We start from the raw sequence: 12200 nt of genomic DNA, 5'->3' as shown, positions 1-12200 counted from the left end.
GGTGACGGGGCCAGTGCCAGGCCGGGCTGCAGCTTCTCTGGGTGGAGCTCTGCAGCCTGTGTCTGGCCGTCTCGCACCAGGCGCTGTGGGACCCATGGAAATCTTGGGGCGGAGCCATGCAAAATATGCTTACCATACCGCCGGGCATGCTGGTCATGCAAATGCTATTCTTGGCCGAGGAATCTGGGGCTCTGCCGCAGAGCGTTGCTCCGAGTCAGCAGGGGAGCTGCCGAGCAGCAGTCTTTCAGGCAAAGCTTTTGTGGGCATCGCTTCTCGGCCTTTTGGCTAAGATCAAGTGTAGTATCTGTTCTTATCAGTTTAATATCTGATACGTCCTCTATCTGGGGACCATATATTAAATTGATTTTTGGAACCGGGAGATGGAATGGGAGCTTGCTCTGTCCACTCCACGCATCAACTTGGTATTGCAGTACCTCCAGGACTGGTGCACTTCCCCACTTGGGGAAAACAATGCTGTGAAAAAGAAAGACTGAGCAATTCTTGAAAGAAGAGCACTTTGCAATATTTTTTTGTTTAAATGTGTTTTTTTTTTCCAGTGTTTCGGAAAAGGTGCTGTTGTGTCACGGGAGGAAAAAAAAGTCTGCCCTTTTTGCTTGCTTTTCACAGGAGCTGCAAAGCAAGGCAAAGGAGCCAGCCAGCCAGCCAGCCAGCAGCACAAGGAGGAGATGGGGGACACTGTCCTTGCCCTGCCTCACCCCTGAAAGGCCCCGAACGGCCCCGAACGGCCAAGCCTTATCTGAGGGGGACGCACTTGGGGGAGCATCTCCTGGGCAGCTGAGGGTGACTTTCGGCCGCTAGGTGACGGGGCCAGTGCCAGGCCGGGCTGCAGCTTCTCTGGGTGGAGCTCTGCAGCCTGTGTCTGGCCGTCTCGCACCAGGCGCTGTGGGACCCATGGAAATCTTGGGGCGGAGCCATGCAAAATATGCTTACCATACCGCCGGGCATGCTGGTCATGCAAATGCTATTCTTGGCCGAGGAATCTGGGGCTCTGCCGCAGAGCGTTGCTCCGAGTCAGCAGGGGAGCTGCCGAGCAGCAGTCTTTCAGGCAAAGCTTTTGTGGGCATCGCTTCTCGGCCTTTTGGCTAAGATCAAGTGTAGTATCTGTTCTTATCAGTTTAATATCTGATACGTCCTCTATCTGGGGACCATATATTAAATTGATTTTTGGAACCGGGAGATGGAATGGGAGCTTGCTCTGTCCACTCCACGCATCAACTTGGTATTGCAGTACCTCCAGGACTGGTGCACTTCCCCACTTGGGGAAAACAATGCTGTGAAAAAGAAAGACTGAGCAATTCTTGAAAGAAGAGCACTTTGCAATATTTTTTTGTTTAAATGTGTTTTTTTTTTCCAGTGTTTCGGAAAAGGTGCTGTTGTGTCACGGGAGGAAAAAAAAGTCTGCCCTTTTTGCTTGCTTTTCACAGGAGCTGCAAAGCAAGGCAAAGGAGCCAGCCAGCCAGCCAGCAGCACAAGGAGGAGATGGGGGACACTGTCCTTGCCCTGCCTCACCCCTGAAAGGCCCCGAACGGCCCCGAACGGCCAAGCCTTATCTGAGGGGGACGCACTTGGGGGAGCATCTCCTGGGCAGCTGAGGGTGACTTTCGGCCGCTAGGTGACGGGGCCAGTGCCAGGCCGGGCTGCAGCTTGGCTGGGTGGAGCTCTGCAGCCTGTGTCTGGCCGTCTCGCACCAGGCGCTGTGGGACCCATGGAAATCTTGGGGCGGAGCCATGCAAAATATGCTTACCATACCGCCGGGCATGCTGGTCATGCAAATGCTATTCTTGGCCGAGGAATCTGGGGCTCTGCCGCAGAGCGTTGCTCCGAGTCAGCAGGGGAGCTGCCGAGCAGCAGTCTTTCAGGCAAAGCTTTTGTGAGCATCGCTTCTCGGCCTTTTGGCTAAGATCAAGTGTAGTATCTGTTCTTATCAGTTTAATATCTGATACGTCCTCTATCTGGGGACCATATATTAAATTGATTTTTGGAACCGGGAGATGGAATGGGAGCTTGCTCTGTCCACTCCACGCATCAACTTGGTATTGCAGTACCTCCAGGACTGGTGCACTTCCCCACTTGGGGAAAACAATGCTGTGAAAAAGAAAGACTGAGCAATTCTTGAAAGAAGAGCACTTTGCAATATTTTTTTGTTTAAATGTGTTTTTTTTTTCCAGTGTTTCGGAAAAGGTGCTGTTGTGTCACGGGAGGAAAAAAAAGTCTGCCCTTTTTGCTTGCTTTTCACAGGAGCTGCAAAGCAAGGCAAAGGAGCCAGCCAGCCAGCCAGCAGCACAAGGAGGAGATGGGGGACACTGTCCTTGCCCTGCCTCACCCCTGAAAGGCCCCGAACGGCCCCGAACGGCCAAGCCTTATCTGAGGGGGACGCACTTGGGGGAGCATCTCCTGGGCAGCTGAGGGTGACTTTCGGCCGCTAGGTGACGGGGCCAGTGCCAGGCCGGGCTGCAGCTTCTCTGGGTGGAGCTCTGCAGCCTGTGTCTGGCCGTCTCGCACCAGGCGCTGTGGGACCCATGGAAATCTTGGGGCGGAGCCATGCAAAATATGCTTACCATACCGCCGGGCATGCTGGTCATGCAAATGCTATTCTTGGCCGAGGAATCTGGGGCTCTGCCGCAGAGCGTTGCTCCGAGTCAGCAGGGGAGCTGCCGAGCAGCAGTCTTTCAGGCAAAGCTTTTGTGGGCATCGCTTCTCGGCCTTTTGGCTAAGATCAAGTGTAGTATCTGTTCTTATCAGTTTAATATCTGATACGTCCTCTATCTGGGGACCATATATTAAATTGATTTTTGGAACCGGGAGATGGAATGGGAGCTTGCTCTGTCCACTCCACGCATCAACTTGGTATTGCAGTACCTCCAGGACTGGTGCACTTCCCCACTTGGGGAAAACAATGCTGTGAAAAAGAAAGACTGAGCAATTCTTGAAAGAAGAGCACTTTGCAATATTTTTTTGTTTAAATGTGTTTTTTTTTTCCAGTGTTTCGGAAAAGGTGCTGTTGTGTCACGGGAGGAAAAAAAAGTCTGCCCTTTTTGCTTGCTTTTCACAGGAGCTGCAAAGCAAGGCAAAGGAGCCAGCCAGCCAGCCAGCCAGCAGCACAAGGAGGAGATGGGGGACACTGTCCTTGCCCTGCCTCACCCCTGAAAGGCCCCGAACGGCCCCGAACGGCCAAGCCTTATCTGAGGGGGACGCACTTGGGGGAGCATCTCCTGGGCAGCTGAGGGTGACTTTCGGCCGCTAGGTGACGGGGCCAGTGCCAGGCCGGGCTGCAGCTTCTCTGGGTGGAGCTCTGCAGCCTGTGTCTGGCCGTCTCGCACCAGGCGCTGTGGGACCCATGGAAATCTTGGGGCGGAGCCATGCAAAATATGCTTACCATACCGCCGGGCATGCTGGTCATGCAAATGCTATTCTTGGCCGAGGAATCTGGGGCTCTGCCGCAGAGCGTTGCTCCGAGTCAGCAGGGGAGCTGCCGAGCAGCAGTCTTTCAGGCAAAGCTTTTGTGGACATCGCTTCTCGGCCTTTTGGCTAAGATCAAGTGTAGTATCTGTTCTTATCAGTTTAATATCTGATACGTCCTCTATCTGGGGACCATATATTAAATTGATTTTTGGAACCGGGAGATGGAATGGGAGCTTGCTCTGTCCACTCCACGCATCAACTTGGTATTGCAGTACCTCCAGGACTGGTGCACTTCCCCACTTGGGGAAAACAATGCTGTGAAAAAGAAAGACTGAGCAATTCTTGAAAGAAGAGCACTTTGCAATATTTTTTTGTTTAAATGTGTTTTTTTTTTCCAGTGTTTCGGAAAAGGTGCTGTTGTGTCACGGGAGGAAAAAAAAGTCTGCCCTTTTTGCTTGCTTTTCACAGGAGCTGCAAAGCAAGGCAAAGGAGCCAGCCAGCCAGCCAGCAGCACAAGGAGGAGATGGGGGACACTGTCCTTGCCCTGCCTCACCCCTGAAGGGCCCCGAACGGCCCCGAACGGCCAAGCCTTATCTGAGGGGGACGCACTTGTGGGAGCATCTCCTGGGCAGCTGAGGGTGACTTTCGGCCGCTAGGTGACGGGGCCAGTGCCAGGCCGGGCTGCAGCTTCTCTGGGTGGAGCTCTGCAGCCTGTGTCTGGCCGTCTCGCACCAGGCGCTGTGGGACCCATGGAAATCTTGGGGCGGAGCCATGCAAAATATGCTTACCATACCGCCGGGCATGCTGGTCATGCAAATGCTATTCTTGGCCGAGGAATCTGGGGCTCTGCCGCAGAGCGTTGCTCCGAGTCAGCAGGGGAGCTGCCGAGCAGCAGTCTTTCAGGCAAAGCTTTTGTGGGCATCGCTTCTCGGCCTTTTGGCTAAGATCAAGTGTAGTATCTGTTCTTATCAGTTTAATATCTGATACGTCCTCTATCTGGGGACCATATATTAAATTGATTTTTGGAACCGGGAGATGGAATGGGAGCTTGCTCTGTCCACTCCACGCATCAACTTGGTATTGCAGTACCTCCAGGACTGGTGCACTTCCCCACTTGGGGAAAACAATGCTGTGAAAAAGAAAGACTGAGCAATTCTTGAAAGAAGAGCACTTTGCAATATTTTTTTGTTTAAATGTGTTTTTTTTTTCCAGTGTTTCGGAAAAGGTGCTGTTGTGTCACGGGAGGAAAAAAAAGTCTGCCCTTTTTGCTTGCTTTTCACAGGAGCTGCAAAGCAAGGCAAAGGAGCCAGCCAGCCAGCCAGCAGCACAAGGAGGAGATGGGGGACACTGTCCTTGCCCTGCCTCACCCCTGAAAGGCCCCGAACGGCCCCGAACGGCCAAGCCTTATCTGAGGGGGACGCACTTGGGGGAGCATCTCCTGGGCAGCTGAGGGTGACTTTCGGCCGCTAGGTGACGGGGCCAGTGCCAGGCCGGGCTGCAGCTTCTCTGGGTGGAGCTCTGCAGCCTGTGTCTGGCCGTCTCGCACCAGGCGCTGTGGGACCCATGGAAATCTTGGGGCGGAGCCATGCAAAATATGCTTACCATACCGCCGGGCATGCTGGTCATGCAAATGCTATTCTTGGCCGAGGAATCTGGGGCTCTGCCGCAGAGCGTTGCTCCGAGTCAGCAGGGGAGCTGCCGAGCAGCAGTCTTTCAGGCAAAGCTTTTGTGGGCATCGCTTCTCGGCCTTTTGGCTAAGATCAAGTGTAGTATCTGTTCTTATCAGTTTAATATCTGATACGTCCTCTATCTGGGGACCATATATTAAATTGATTTTTGGAACCGGGAGATGGAATGGGAGCTTGCTCTGTCCACTCCACGCATCAACTTGGTATTGCAGTACCTCCAGGACTGGTGCACTTCCCCACTTGGGGAAAACAATGCTGTGAAAAAGAAAGACTGAGCAATTCTTGAAAGAAGAGCACTTTGCAATATTTTTTTGTTTAAATGTGTTTTTTTTTTCCAGTGTTTCGGAAAAGGTGCTGTTGTGTCACGGGAGGAAAAAAAAGTCTGCCCTTTTTGCTTGCTTTTCACAGGAGCTGCAAAGCAAGGCAAAGGAGCCAGCCAGCCAGCCAGCCAGCAGCACAAGGAGGAGATGGGGGACACTGTCCTTGCCCTGCCTCACCCCTGAAAGGCCCCGAACGGCCCCGAACGGCCAAGCCTTATCTGAGGGGGACGCACTTGGGGGAGCATCTCCTGGGCAGCTGAGGGTGACTTTCGGCCGCTAGGTGACGGGGCCAGTGCCAGGCCGGGCTGCAGCTTCTCTGGGTGGAGCTCTGCAGCCTGTGTCTGGCCGTCTCGCACCAGGCGCTGTGGGACCCATGGAAATCTTGGGGCGGAGCCATGCAAAATATGCTTACCATACCGCCGGGCATGCTGGTCATGCAAATGCTATTCTTGGCCGAGGAATCTGGGGCTCTGCCGCAGAGCGTTGCTCCGAGTCAGCAGGGGAGCTGCCGAGCAGCAGTCTTTCAGGCAAAGCTTTTGTGGGCATCGCTTCTCGGCCTTTTGGCTAAGATCAAGTGTAGTATCTGTTCTTATCAGTTTAATATCTGATACGTCCTCTATCTGGGGACCATATATTAAATTGATTTTTGGAACCGGGAGATGGAATGGGAGCTTGCTCTGTCCACTCCACGCATCAACTTGGTATTGCAGTACCTCCAGGACTGGTGCACTTCCCCACTTGGGGAAAACAATGCTGTGAAAAAGAAAGACTGAGCAATTCTTGAAAGAAGAGCACTTTGCAATATTTTTTTGTTTAAATGTGTTTTTTTTTTCCAGTGTTTCGGAAAAGGTGCTGTTGTGTCACGGGAGGAAAAAAAAGTCTGCCCTTTTTGCTTGCTTTTCACAGGAGCTGCAAAGCAAGGCAAAGGAGCCAGCCAGCCAGCCAGCAGCACAAGGAGGAGATGGGGGACACTGTCCTTGCCCTGCCTCACCCCTGAAAGGCCCCGAACGGCCCCGAACGGCCAAGCCTTATCTGAGGGGGACGCACTTGGGGGAGCATCTCCTGGGCAGCTGAGGGTGACTTTCGGCCGCTAGGTGACGGGGCCAGTGCCAGGCCGGGCTGCAGCTTCTCTGGGTGGAGCTCTGCAGCCTGTGTCTGGCCGTCTCGCACCAGGCGCTGTGGGACCCATGGAAATCTTGGGGCGGAGCCATGCAAAATATGCTTACCATACCGCCGGGCATGCTGGTCATGCAAATGCTATTCTTGGCCGAGGAATCTGGGGCTCTGCCGCAGAGCGTTGCTCCGAGTCAGCAGGGGAGCTGCCGAGCAGCAGTCTTTCAGGCAAAGCTTTTGTGGGCATCGCTTCTCGGCCTTTTGGCTAAGATCAAGTGTAGTATCTGTTCTTATCAGTTTAATATCTGATACGTCCTCTATCTGGGGACCATATATTAAATTGATTTTTGGAACCGGGAGATGGAATGGGAGCTTGCTCTGTCCACTCCACGCATCAACTTGGTATTGCAGTACCTCCAGGACTGGTGCACTTCCCCACTTGGGGAAAACAATGCTGTGAAAAAGAAAGACTGAGCAATTCTTGAAAGAAGAGCACTTTGCAATATTTTTTTGTTTAAATGTGTTTTTTTTTTCCAGTGTTTCGGAAAAGGTGCTGTTGTGTCACGGGAGGAAAAAAAAGTCTGCCCTTTTTGCTTGCTTTTCACAGGAGCTGCAAAGCAAGGCAAAGGAGCCAGCCAGCCAGCCAGCCAGCAGCACAAGGAGGAGATGGGGGACACTGTCCTTGCCCTGCCTCACCCCTGAAAGGCCCCGAACGGCCCCGAACGGCCAAGCCTTATCTGAGGGGGACGCACTTGGGGGAGCATCTCCTGGGCAGCTGAGGGTGACTTTCGGCCGCTAGGTGACGGGGCCAGTGCCAGGCCGGGCTGCAGCTTCTCTGGGTGGAGCTCTGCAGCCTGTGTCTGGCCGTCTCGCACCAGGCGCTGTGGGACCCATGGAAATCTTGGGGCGGAGCCATGCAAAATATGCTTACCATACCGCCGGGCATGCTGGTCATGCAAATGCTATTCTTGGCCGAGGAATCTGGGGCTCTGCCGCAGAGCGTTGCTCCGAGTCAGCAGGGGAGCTGCCGAGCAGCAGTCTTTCAGGCAAAGCTTTTGTGGACATCGCTTCTCGGCCTTTTGGCTAAGATCAAGTGTAGTATCTGTTCTTATCAGTTTAATATCTGATACGTCCTCTATCTGGGGACCATATATTAAATTGATTTTTGGAACCGGGAGATGGAATGGGAGCTTGCTCTGTCCACTCCACGCATCAACTTGGTATTGCAGTACCTCCAGGACTGGTGCACTTCCCCACTTGGGGAAAACAATGCTGTGAAAAAGAAAGACTGAGCAATTCTTGAAAGAAGAGCACTTTGCAATATTTTTTTGTTTAAATGTGTTTTTTTTTTCCAGTGTTTCGGAAAAGGTGCTGTTGTGTCACGGGAGGAAAAAAAAGTCTGCCCTTTTTGCTTGCTTTTCACAGGAGCTGCAAAGCAAGGCAAAGGAGCCAGCCAGCCAGCCAGCAGCACAAGGAGGAGATGGGGGACACTGTCCTTGCCCTGCCTCACCCCTGAAGGGCCCCGAACGGCCCCGAACGGCCAAGCCTTATCTGAGGGGGACGCACTTGGGGGAGCATCTCCTGGGCAGCTGAGGGTGACTTTCGGCCGCTAGGTGACGGGGCCAGTGCCAGGCCGGGCTGCAGCTTCTCTGGGTGGAGCTCTGCAGCCTGTGTCTGGCCGTCTCGCACCAGGCGCTGTGGGACCCATGGAAATCTTGGGGCGGAGCCATGCAAAATATGCTTACCATACCGCCGGGCATGCTGGTCATGCAAATGCTATTCTTGGCCGAGGAATCTGGGGCTCTGCCGCAGAGCGTTGCTCCGAGTCAGCAGGGGAGCTGCCGAGCAGCAGTCTTTCAGGCAAAGCTTTTGTGAGCATCGCTTCTCGGCCTTTTGGCTAAGATCAAGTGTAGTATCTGTTCTTATCAGTTTAATATCTGATACGTCCTCTATCTGGGGACCATATATTAAATTGATTTTTGGAACCGGGAGATGGAATGGGAGCTTGCTCTGTCCACTCCACGCATCAACTTGGTATTGCAGTACCTCCAGGACTGGTGCACTTCCCCACTTGGGGAAAACAATGCTGTGAAAAAGAAAGACTGAGCAATTCTTGAAAGAAGAGCACTTTGCAATATTTTTTTGTTTAAATGTGTTTTTTTTTTCCAGTGTTTCGGAAAAGGTGCTGTTGTGTCACGGGAGGAAAAAAAAGTCTGCCCTTTTTGCTTGCTTTTCACAGGAGCTGCAAAGCAAGGCAAAGGAGCCAGCCAGCCAGCCAGCAGCACAAGGAGGAGATGGGGGACACTGTCCTTGCCCTGCCTCACCCCTGAAAGGCCCCGAACGGCCCCGAACGGCCAAGCCTTATCTGAGGGGGACGCACTTGGGGGAGCATCTCCTGGGCAGCTGAGGGTGACTTTCGGCCGCTAGGTGACGGGGCCAGTGCCAGGCCGGGCTGCAGCTTCTCTGGGTGGAGCTCTGCAGCCTGTGTCTGGCCGTCTCGCACCAGGCGCTGTGGGACCCATGGAAATCTTGGGGCGGAGCCATGCAAAATATGCTTACCATACCGCCGGGCATGCTGGTCATGCAAATGCTATTCTTGGCCGAGGAATCTGGGGCTCTGCCGCAGAGCGTTGCTCCGAGTCAGCAGGGGAGCTGCCGAGCAGCAGTCTTTCAGGCAAAGCTTTTGTGGGCATCGCTTCTCGGCCTTTTGGCTAAGATCAAGTGTAGTATCTGTTCTTATCAGTTTAATATCTGATACGTCCTCTATCTGGGGACCATATATTAAATTGATTTTTGGAACCGGGAGATGGAATGGGAGCTTGCTCTGTCCACTCCACGCATCAACTTGGTATTGCAGTACCTCCAGGACTGGTGCACTTCCCCACTTGGGGAAAACAATGCTGTGAAAAAGAAAGACTGAGCAATTCTTGAAAGAAGAGCACTTTGCAATATTTTTTTGTTTAAATGTGTTTTTTTTTTCCAGTGTTTCGGAAAAGGTGCTGTTGTGTCACGGGAGGAAAAAAAAGTCTGCCCTTTTTGCTTGCTTTTCACAGGAGCTGCAAAGCAAGGCAAAGGAGCCAGCCAGCCAGCCAGCCAGCAGCACAAGGAGGAGATGGGGGACACTGTCCTTGCCCTGCCTCACCCCTGAAAGGCCCCGAACGGCCCCGAACGGCCAAGCCTTATCTGAGGGGGACGCACTTGGGGGAGCATCTCCTGGGCAGCTGAGGGTGACTTTCGGCCGCTAGGTGACGGGGCCAGTGCCAGGCCGGGCTGCAGCTTCTCTGGGTGGAGCTCTGCAGCCTGTGTCTGGCCGTCTCGCACCAGGCGCTGTGGGACCCATGGAAATCTTGGGGCGGAGCCATGCAAAATATGCTTACCATACCGCCGGGCATGCTGGTCATGCAAATGCTATTCTTGGCCGAGGAATCTGGGGCTCTGCCGCAGAGCGTTGCTCCGAGTCAGCAGGGGAGCTGCCGAGCAGCAGTCTTTCAGGCAAAGCTTTTGTGGGCATCGCTTCTCGGCCTTTTGGCTAAGATCAAGTGTAGTATCTGTTCTTATCAGTTTAATATCTGATACGTCCTCTATCTGGGGACCATATATTAAATTGATTTTTGGAACCGGGAGATGGAATGGGAGCTTGCTCTGTCCACTCCACGCATCAACTTGGTATTGCAGTACCTCCAGGACTGGTGCACTTCCCCACTTGGGGAAAACAATGCTGTGAAAAAGAAAGACTGAGCAATTCTTGAAAGAAGAGCACTTTGCAATATTTTTTTGTTTAAATGTGTTTTTTTTTTCCAGTGTTTCGGAAAAGGTGCTGTTGTGTCACGGGAGGAAAAAAAAGTCTGCCCTTTTTGCTTGCTTTTCACAGGAGCTGCAAAGCAAGGCAAAGGAGCCAGCCAGCCAGCCAGCAGCACAAGGAGGAGATGGGGGACACTGTCCTTGCCCTGCCTCACCCCTGAAAGGCCCCGAACGGCCCCGAACGGCCAAGCCTTATCTGAGGGGGACGCACTTGGGGGAGCATCTCCTGGGCAGCTGAGGGTGACTTTCGGCCGCTAGGTGACGGGGCCAGTGCCAGGCCGGGCTGCAGCTTCTCTGGGTGGAGCTCTGCAGCCTGTGTCTGGCCGTCTCGCACCAGGCGCTGTGGGACCCATGGAAATCTTGGGGCGGAGCCATGCAAAATATGCTTACCATACCGCCGGGCATGCTGGTCATGCAAATGCTATTCTTGGCCGAGGAATCTGGGGCTCTGCCGCAGAGCGTTGCTCCGAGTCAGCAGGGGAGCTGCCGAGCAGCAGTCTTTCAGGCAAAGCTTTTGTGGGCATCGCTTCTCGGCCTTTTGGCTAAGATCAAGTGTAGTATCTGTTCTTATCAGTTTAATATCTGATACGTCCTCTATCTGGGGACCATATATTAAATTGATTTTTGGAACCGGGAGATGGAATGGGAGCTTGCTCTGTCCACTCCACGCATCAACTTGGTATTGCAGTACCTCCAGGACTGGTGCACTTCCCCACTTGGGGAAAACAATGCTGTGAAAAAGAAAGACTGAGCAATTCTTGAAAGAAGAGCACTTTGCAATATTTTTTTGTTTAAATGTGTTTTTTTTTTCCAGTGTTTCGGAAAAGGTGCTGTTGTGTCACGGGAGGAAAAAAAAGTCTGCCCTTTTTGCTTGCTTTTCACAGGAGCTGCAAAGCAAGGCAAAGGAGCCAGCCAGCCAGCCAGCCAGCAGCACAAGGAGGAGATGGGGGACACTGTCCTTGCCCTGCCTCACCCCTGAAAGGCCCCGAACGGCCCCGAACGGCCAAGCCTTATCTGAGGGGGACGCACTTGGGGGAGCATCTCCTGGGCAGCTGAGGGTGACTTTCGGCCGCTAGGTGACGGGGCCAGTGCCAGGCCGGGCTGCAGCTTCTCTGGGTGGAGCTCTGCAGCCTGTGTCTGGCCGTCTCGCACCAGGCGCTGTGGGACCCATGGAAATCTTGGGGCGGAGCCATGCAAAATATGCTTACCATACCGCCGGGCATGCTGGTCATGCAAATGCTATTCTTGGCCGAGGAATCTGGGGCTCTGCCGCAGAGCGTTGCTCCGAGTCAGCAGGGGAGCTGCCGAGCAGCAGTCTTTCAGGCAAAGCTTTTGTGGGCATCGCTTCTCGGCCTTTTGGCTAAGATCAAGTGTAGTATCTGTTCTTATCAGTTTAATATCTGATACGTCCTCTATCTGGGGACCATATATTAAATTGATTTTTGGAACCGGGAGATGGAATGGGAGCTTGCTCTGTCCACTCCACGCATCAACTTGGTATTGCAGTACCTCCAGGACTGGTGCACTTCCCCACTTGGGGAAAACAATGCTGTGAAAAAGAAAGACTGAGCAATTCTTGAAAGAAGAGCACTTTGCAATATTTTTTTGTTTAAATGTGTTTTTTTTTTCCAGTGTTTCGGAAAAGGTGCTGTTGTGTCACGGGAGGAAAAAAAAGTCTGCCCTTTTTGCTTGCTTTTCACAGGAGCTGCAAAGCAAGGCAAAGGAGCCAGCCAGCCAGCCAGCCAGCAGCACAAGGAGGAGATGGGGGACACTGTCCTTGCCCTGCCTCACCCCTGAAAGGCCCCGAACGGCCCCGAACGGCCAAGCCTTATCTGAGGGGGACGCACTTGGGGGA

At 53.2% G+C, this 12200-nt stretch overlaps 15 non-coding genes across 15 annotated transcripts; all 15 read left to right on the top strand.

The window, feature by feature from the left end:
- Positions 1-265: 265 nt before the first annotated feature.
- LOC138463323 (U2 spliceosomal RNA) lies at positions 266-456 on the top strand. Its single transcript, XR_011265914.1, has one exon. It is a non-coding gene; the product is annotated as a U2 spliceosomal RNA (small nuclear RNA).
- A 627-nt stretch (positions 457-1083) lies between these two features.
- Positions 1084-1274, top strand: LOC138463312 (U2 spliceosomal RNA). The gene has a single exon (XR_011265903.1). It is a non-coding gene; the product is annotated as a U2 spliceosomal RNA (small nuclear RNA).
- A 623-nt stretch (positions 1275-1897) lies between these two features.
- Positions 1898-2088, top strand: LOC138463301 (U2 spliceosomal RNA). The gene has a single exon (XR_011265892.1). It is a non-coding gene; the product is annotated as a U2 spliceosomal RNA (small nuclear RNA).
- Positions 2089-2711: 623 nt separating this feature from the next.
- Positions 2712-2902, top strand: LOC138463290 (U2 spliceosomal RNA). Its single transcript, XR_011265881.1, has one exon. It is a non-coding gene; the product is annotated as a U2 spliceosomal RNA (small nuclear RNA).
- A 627-nt stretch (positions 2903-3529) lies between these two features.
- LOC138463279 (U2 spliceosomal RNA) lies at positions 3530-3720 on the top strand. The gene has a single exon (XR_011265870.1). It is a non-coding gene; the product is annotated as a U2 spliceosomal RNA (small nuclear RNA).
- Positions 3721-4343: 623 nt separating this feature from the next.
- LOC138463268 (U2 spliceosomal RNA) lies at positions 4344-4534 on the top strand. The gene has a single exon (XR_011265859.1). It is a non-coding gene; the product is annotated as a U2 spliceosomal RNA (small nuclear RNA).
- A 623-nt stretch (positions 4535-5157) lies between these two features.
- On the top strand, positions 5158-5348 carry LOC138463246 (U2 spliceosomal RNA). The gene has a single exon (XR_011265837.1). It is a non-coding gene; the product is annotated as a U2 spliceosomal RNA (small nuclear RNA).
- A 627-nt stretch (positions 5349-5975) lies between these two features.
- On the top strand, positions 5976-6166 carry LOC138463235 (U2 spliceosomal RNA). The gene has a single exon (XR_011265826.1). It is a non-coding gene; the product is annotated as a U2 spliceosomal RNA (small nuclear RNA).
- A 623-nt stretch (positions 6167-6789) lies between these two features.
- On the top strand, positions 6790-6980 carry LOC138463224 (U2 spliceosomal RNA). The gene has a single exon (XR_011265815.1). It is a non-coding gene; the product is annotated as a U2 spliceosomal RNA (small nuclear RNA).
- A 627-nt stretch (positions 6981-7607) lies between these two features.
- LOC138463213 (U2 spliceosomal RNA) lies at positions 7608-7798 on the top strand. The gene has a single exon (XR_011265804.1). It is a non-coding gene; the product is annotated as a U2 spliceosomal RNA (small nuclear RNA).
- Positions 7799-8421: 623 nt separating this feature from the next.
- Positions 8422-8612, top strand: LOC138463202 (U2 spliceosomal RNA). The gene has a single exon (XR_011265793.1). It is a non-coding gene; the product is annotated as a U2 spliceosomal RNA (small nuclear RNA).
- Positions 8613-9235: 623 nt separating this feature from the next.
- LOC138463191 (U2 spliceosomal RNA) lies at positions 9236-9426 on the top strand. Its single transcript, XR_011265782.1, has one exon. It is a non-coding gene; the product is annotated as a U2 spliceosomal RNA (small nuclear RNA).
- Positions 9427-10053: 627 nt separating this feature from the next.
- Positions 10054-10244, top strand: LOC138463180 (U2 spliceosomal RNA). Its single transcript, XR_011265771.1, has one exon. It is a non-coding gene; the product is annotated as a U2 spliceosomal RNA (small nuclear RNA).
- Positions 10245-10867: 623 nt separating this feature from the next.
- LOC138463169 (U2 spliceosomal RNA) lies at positions 10868-11058 on the top strand. The gene has a single exon (XR_011265760.1). It is a non-coding gene; the product is annotated as a U2 spliceosomal RNA (small nuclear RNA).
- A 627-nt stretch (positions 11059-11685) lies between these two features.
- Positions 11686-11876, top strand: LOC138463158 (U2 spliceosomal RNA). Its single transcript, XR_011265749.1, has one exon. It is a non-coding gene; the product is annotated as a U2 spliceosomal RNA (small nuclear RNA).
- Positions 11877-12200: the final 324 nt, after the last annotated feature.

This window comes from Ambystoma mexicanum, chromosome 1p (assembly GCF_040938575.1).
Source record: "Ambystoma mexicanum isolate Mex_15411 chromosome 1p, UKY_AmexF1_1, whole genome shotgun sequence".
In the NCBI taxonomy this organism is placed as follows: Eukaryota; Metazoa; Chordata; class Amphibia; order Caudata; family Ambystomatidae; genus Ambystoma; species Ambystoma mexicanum.
Note: the sequence above shows the minus strand (reverse complement) of the source record. Positions and strands in the feature narration are given on the sequence as shown.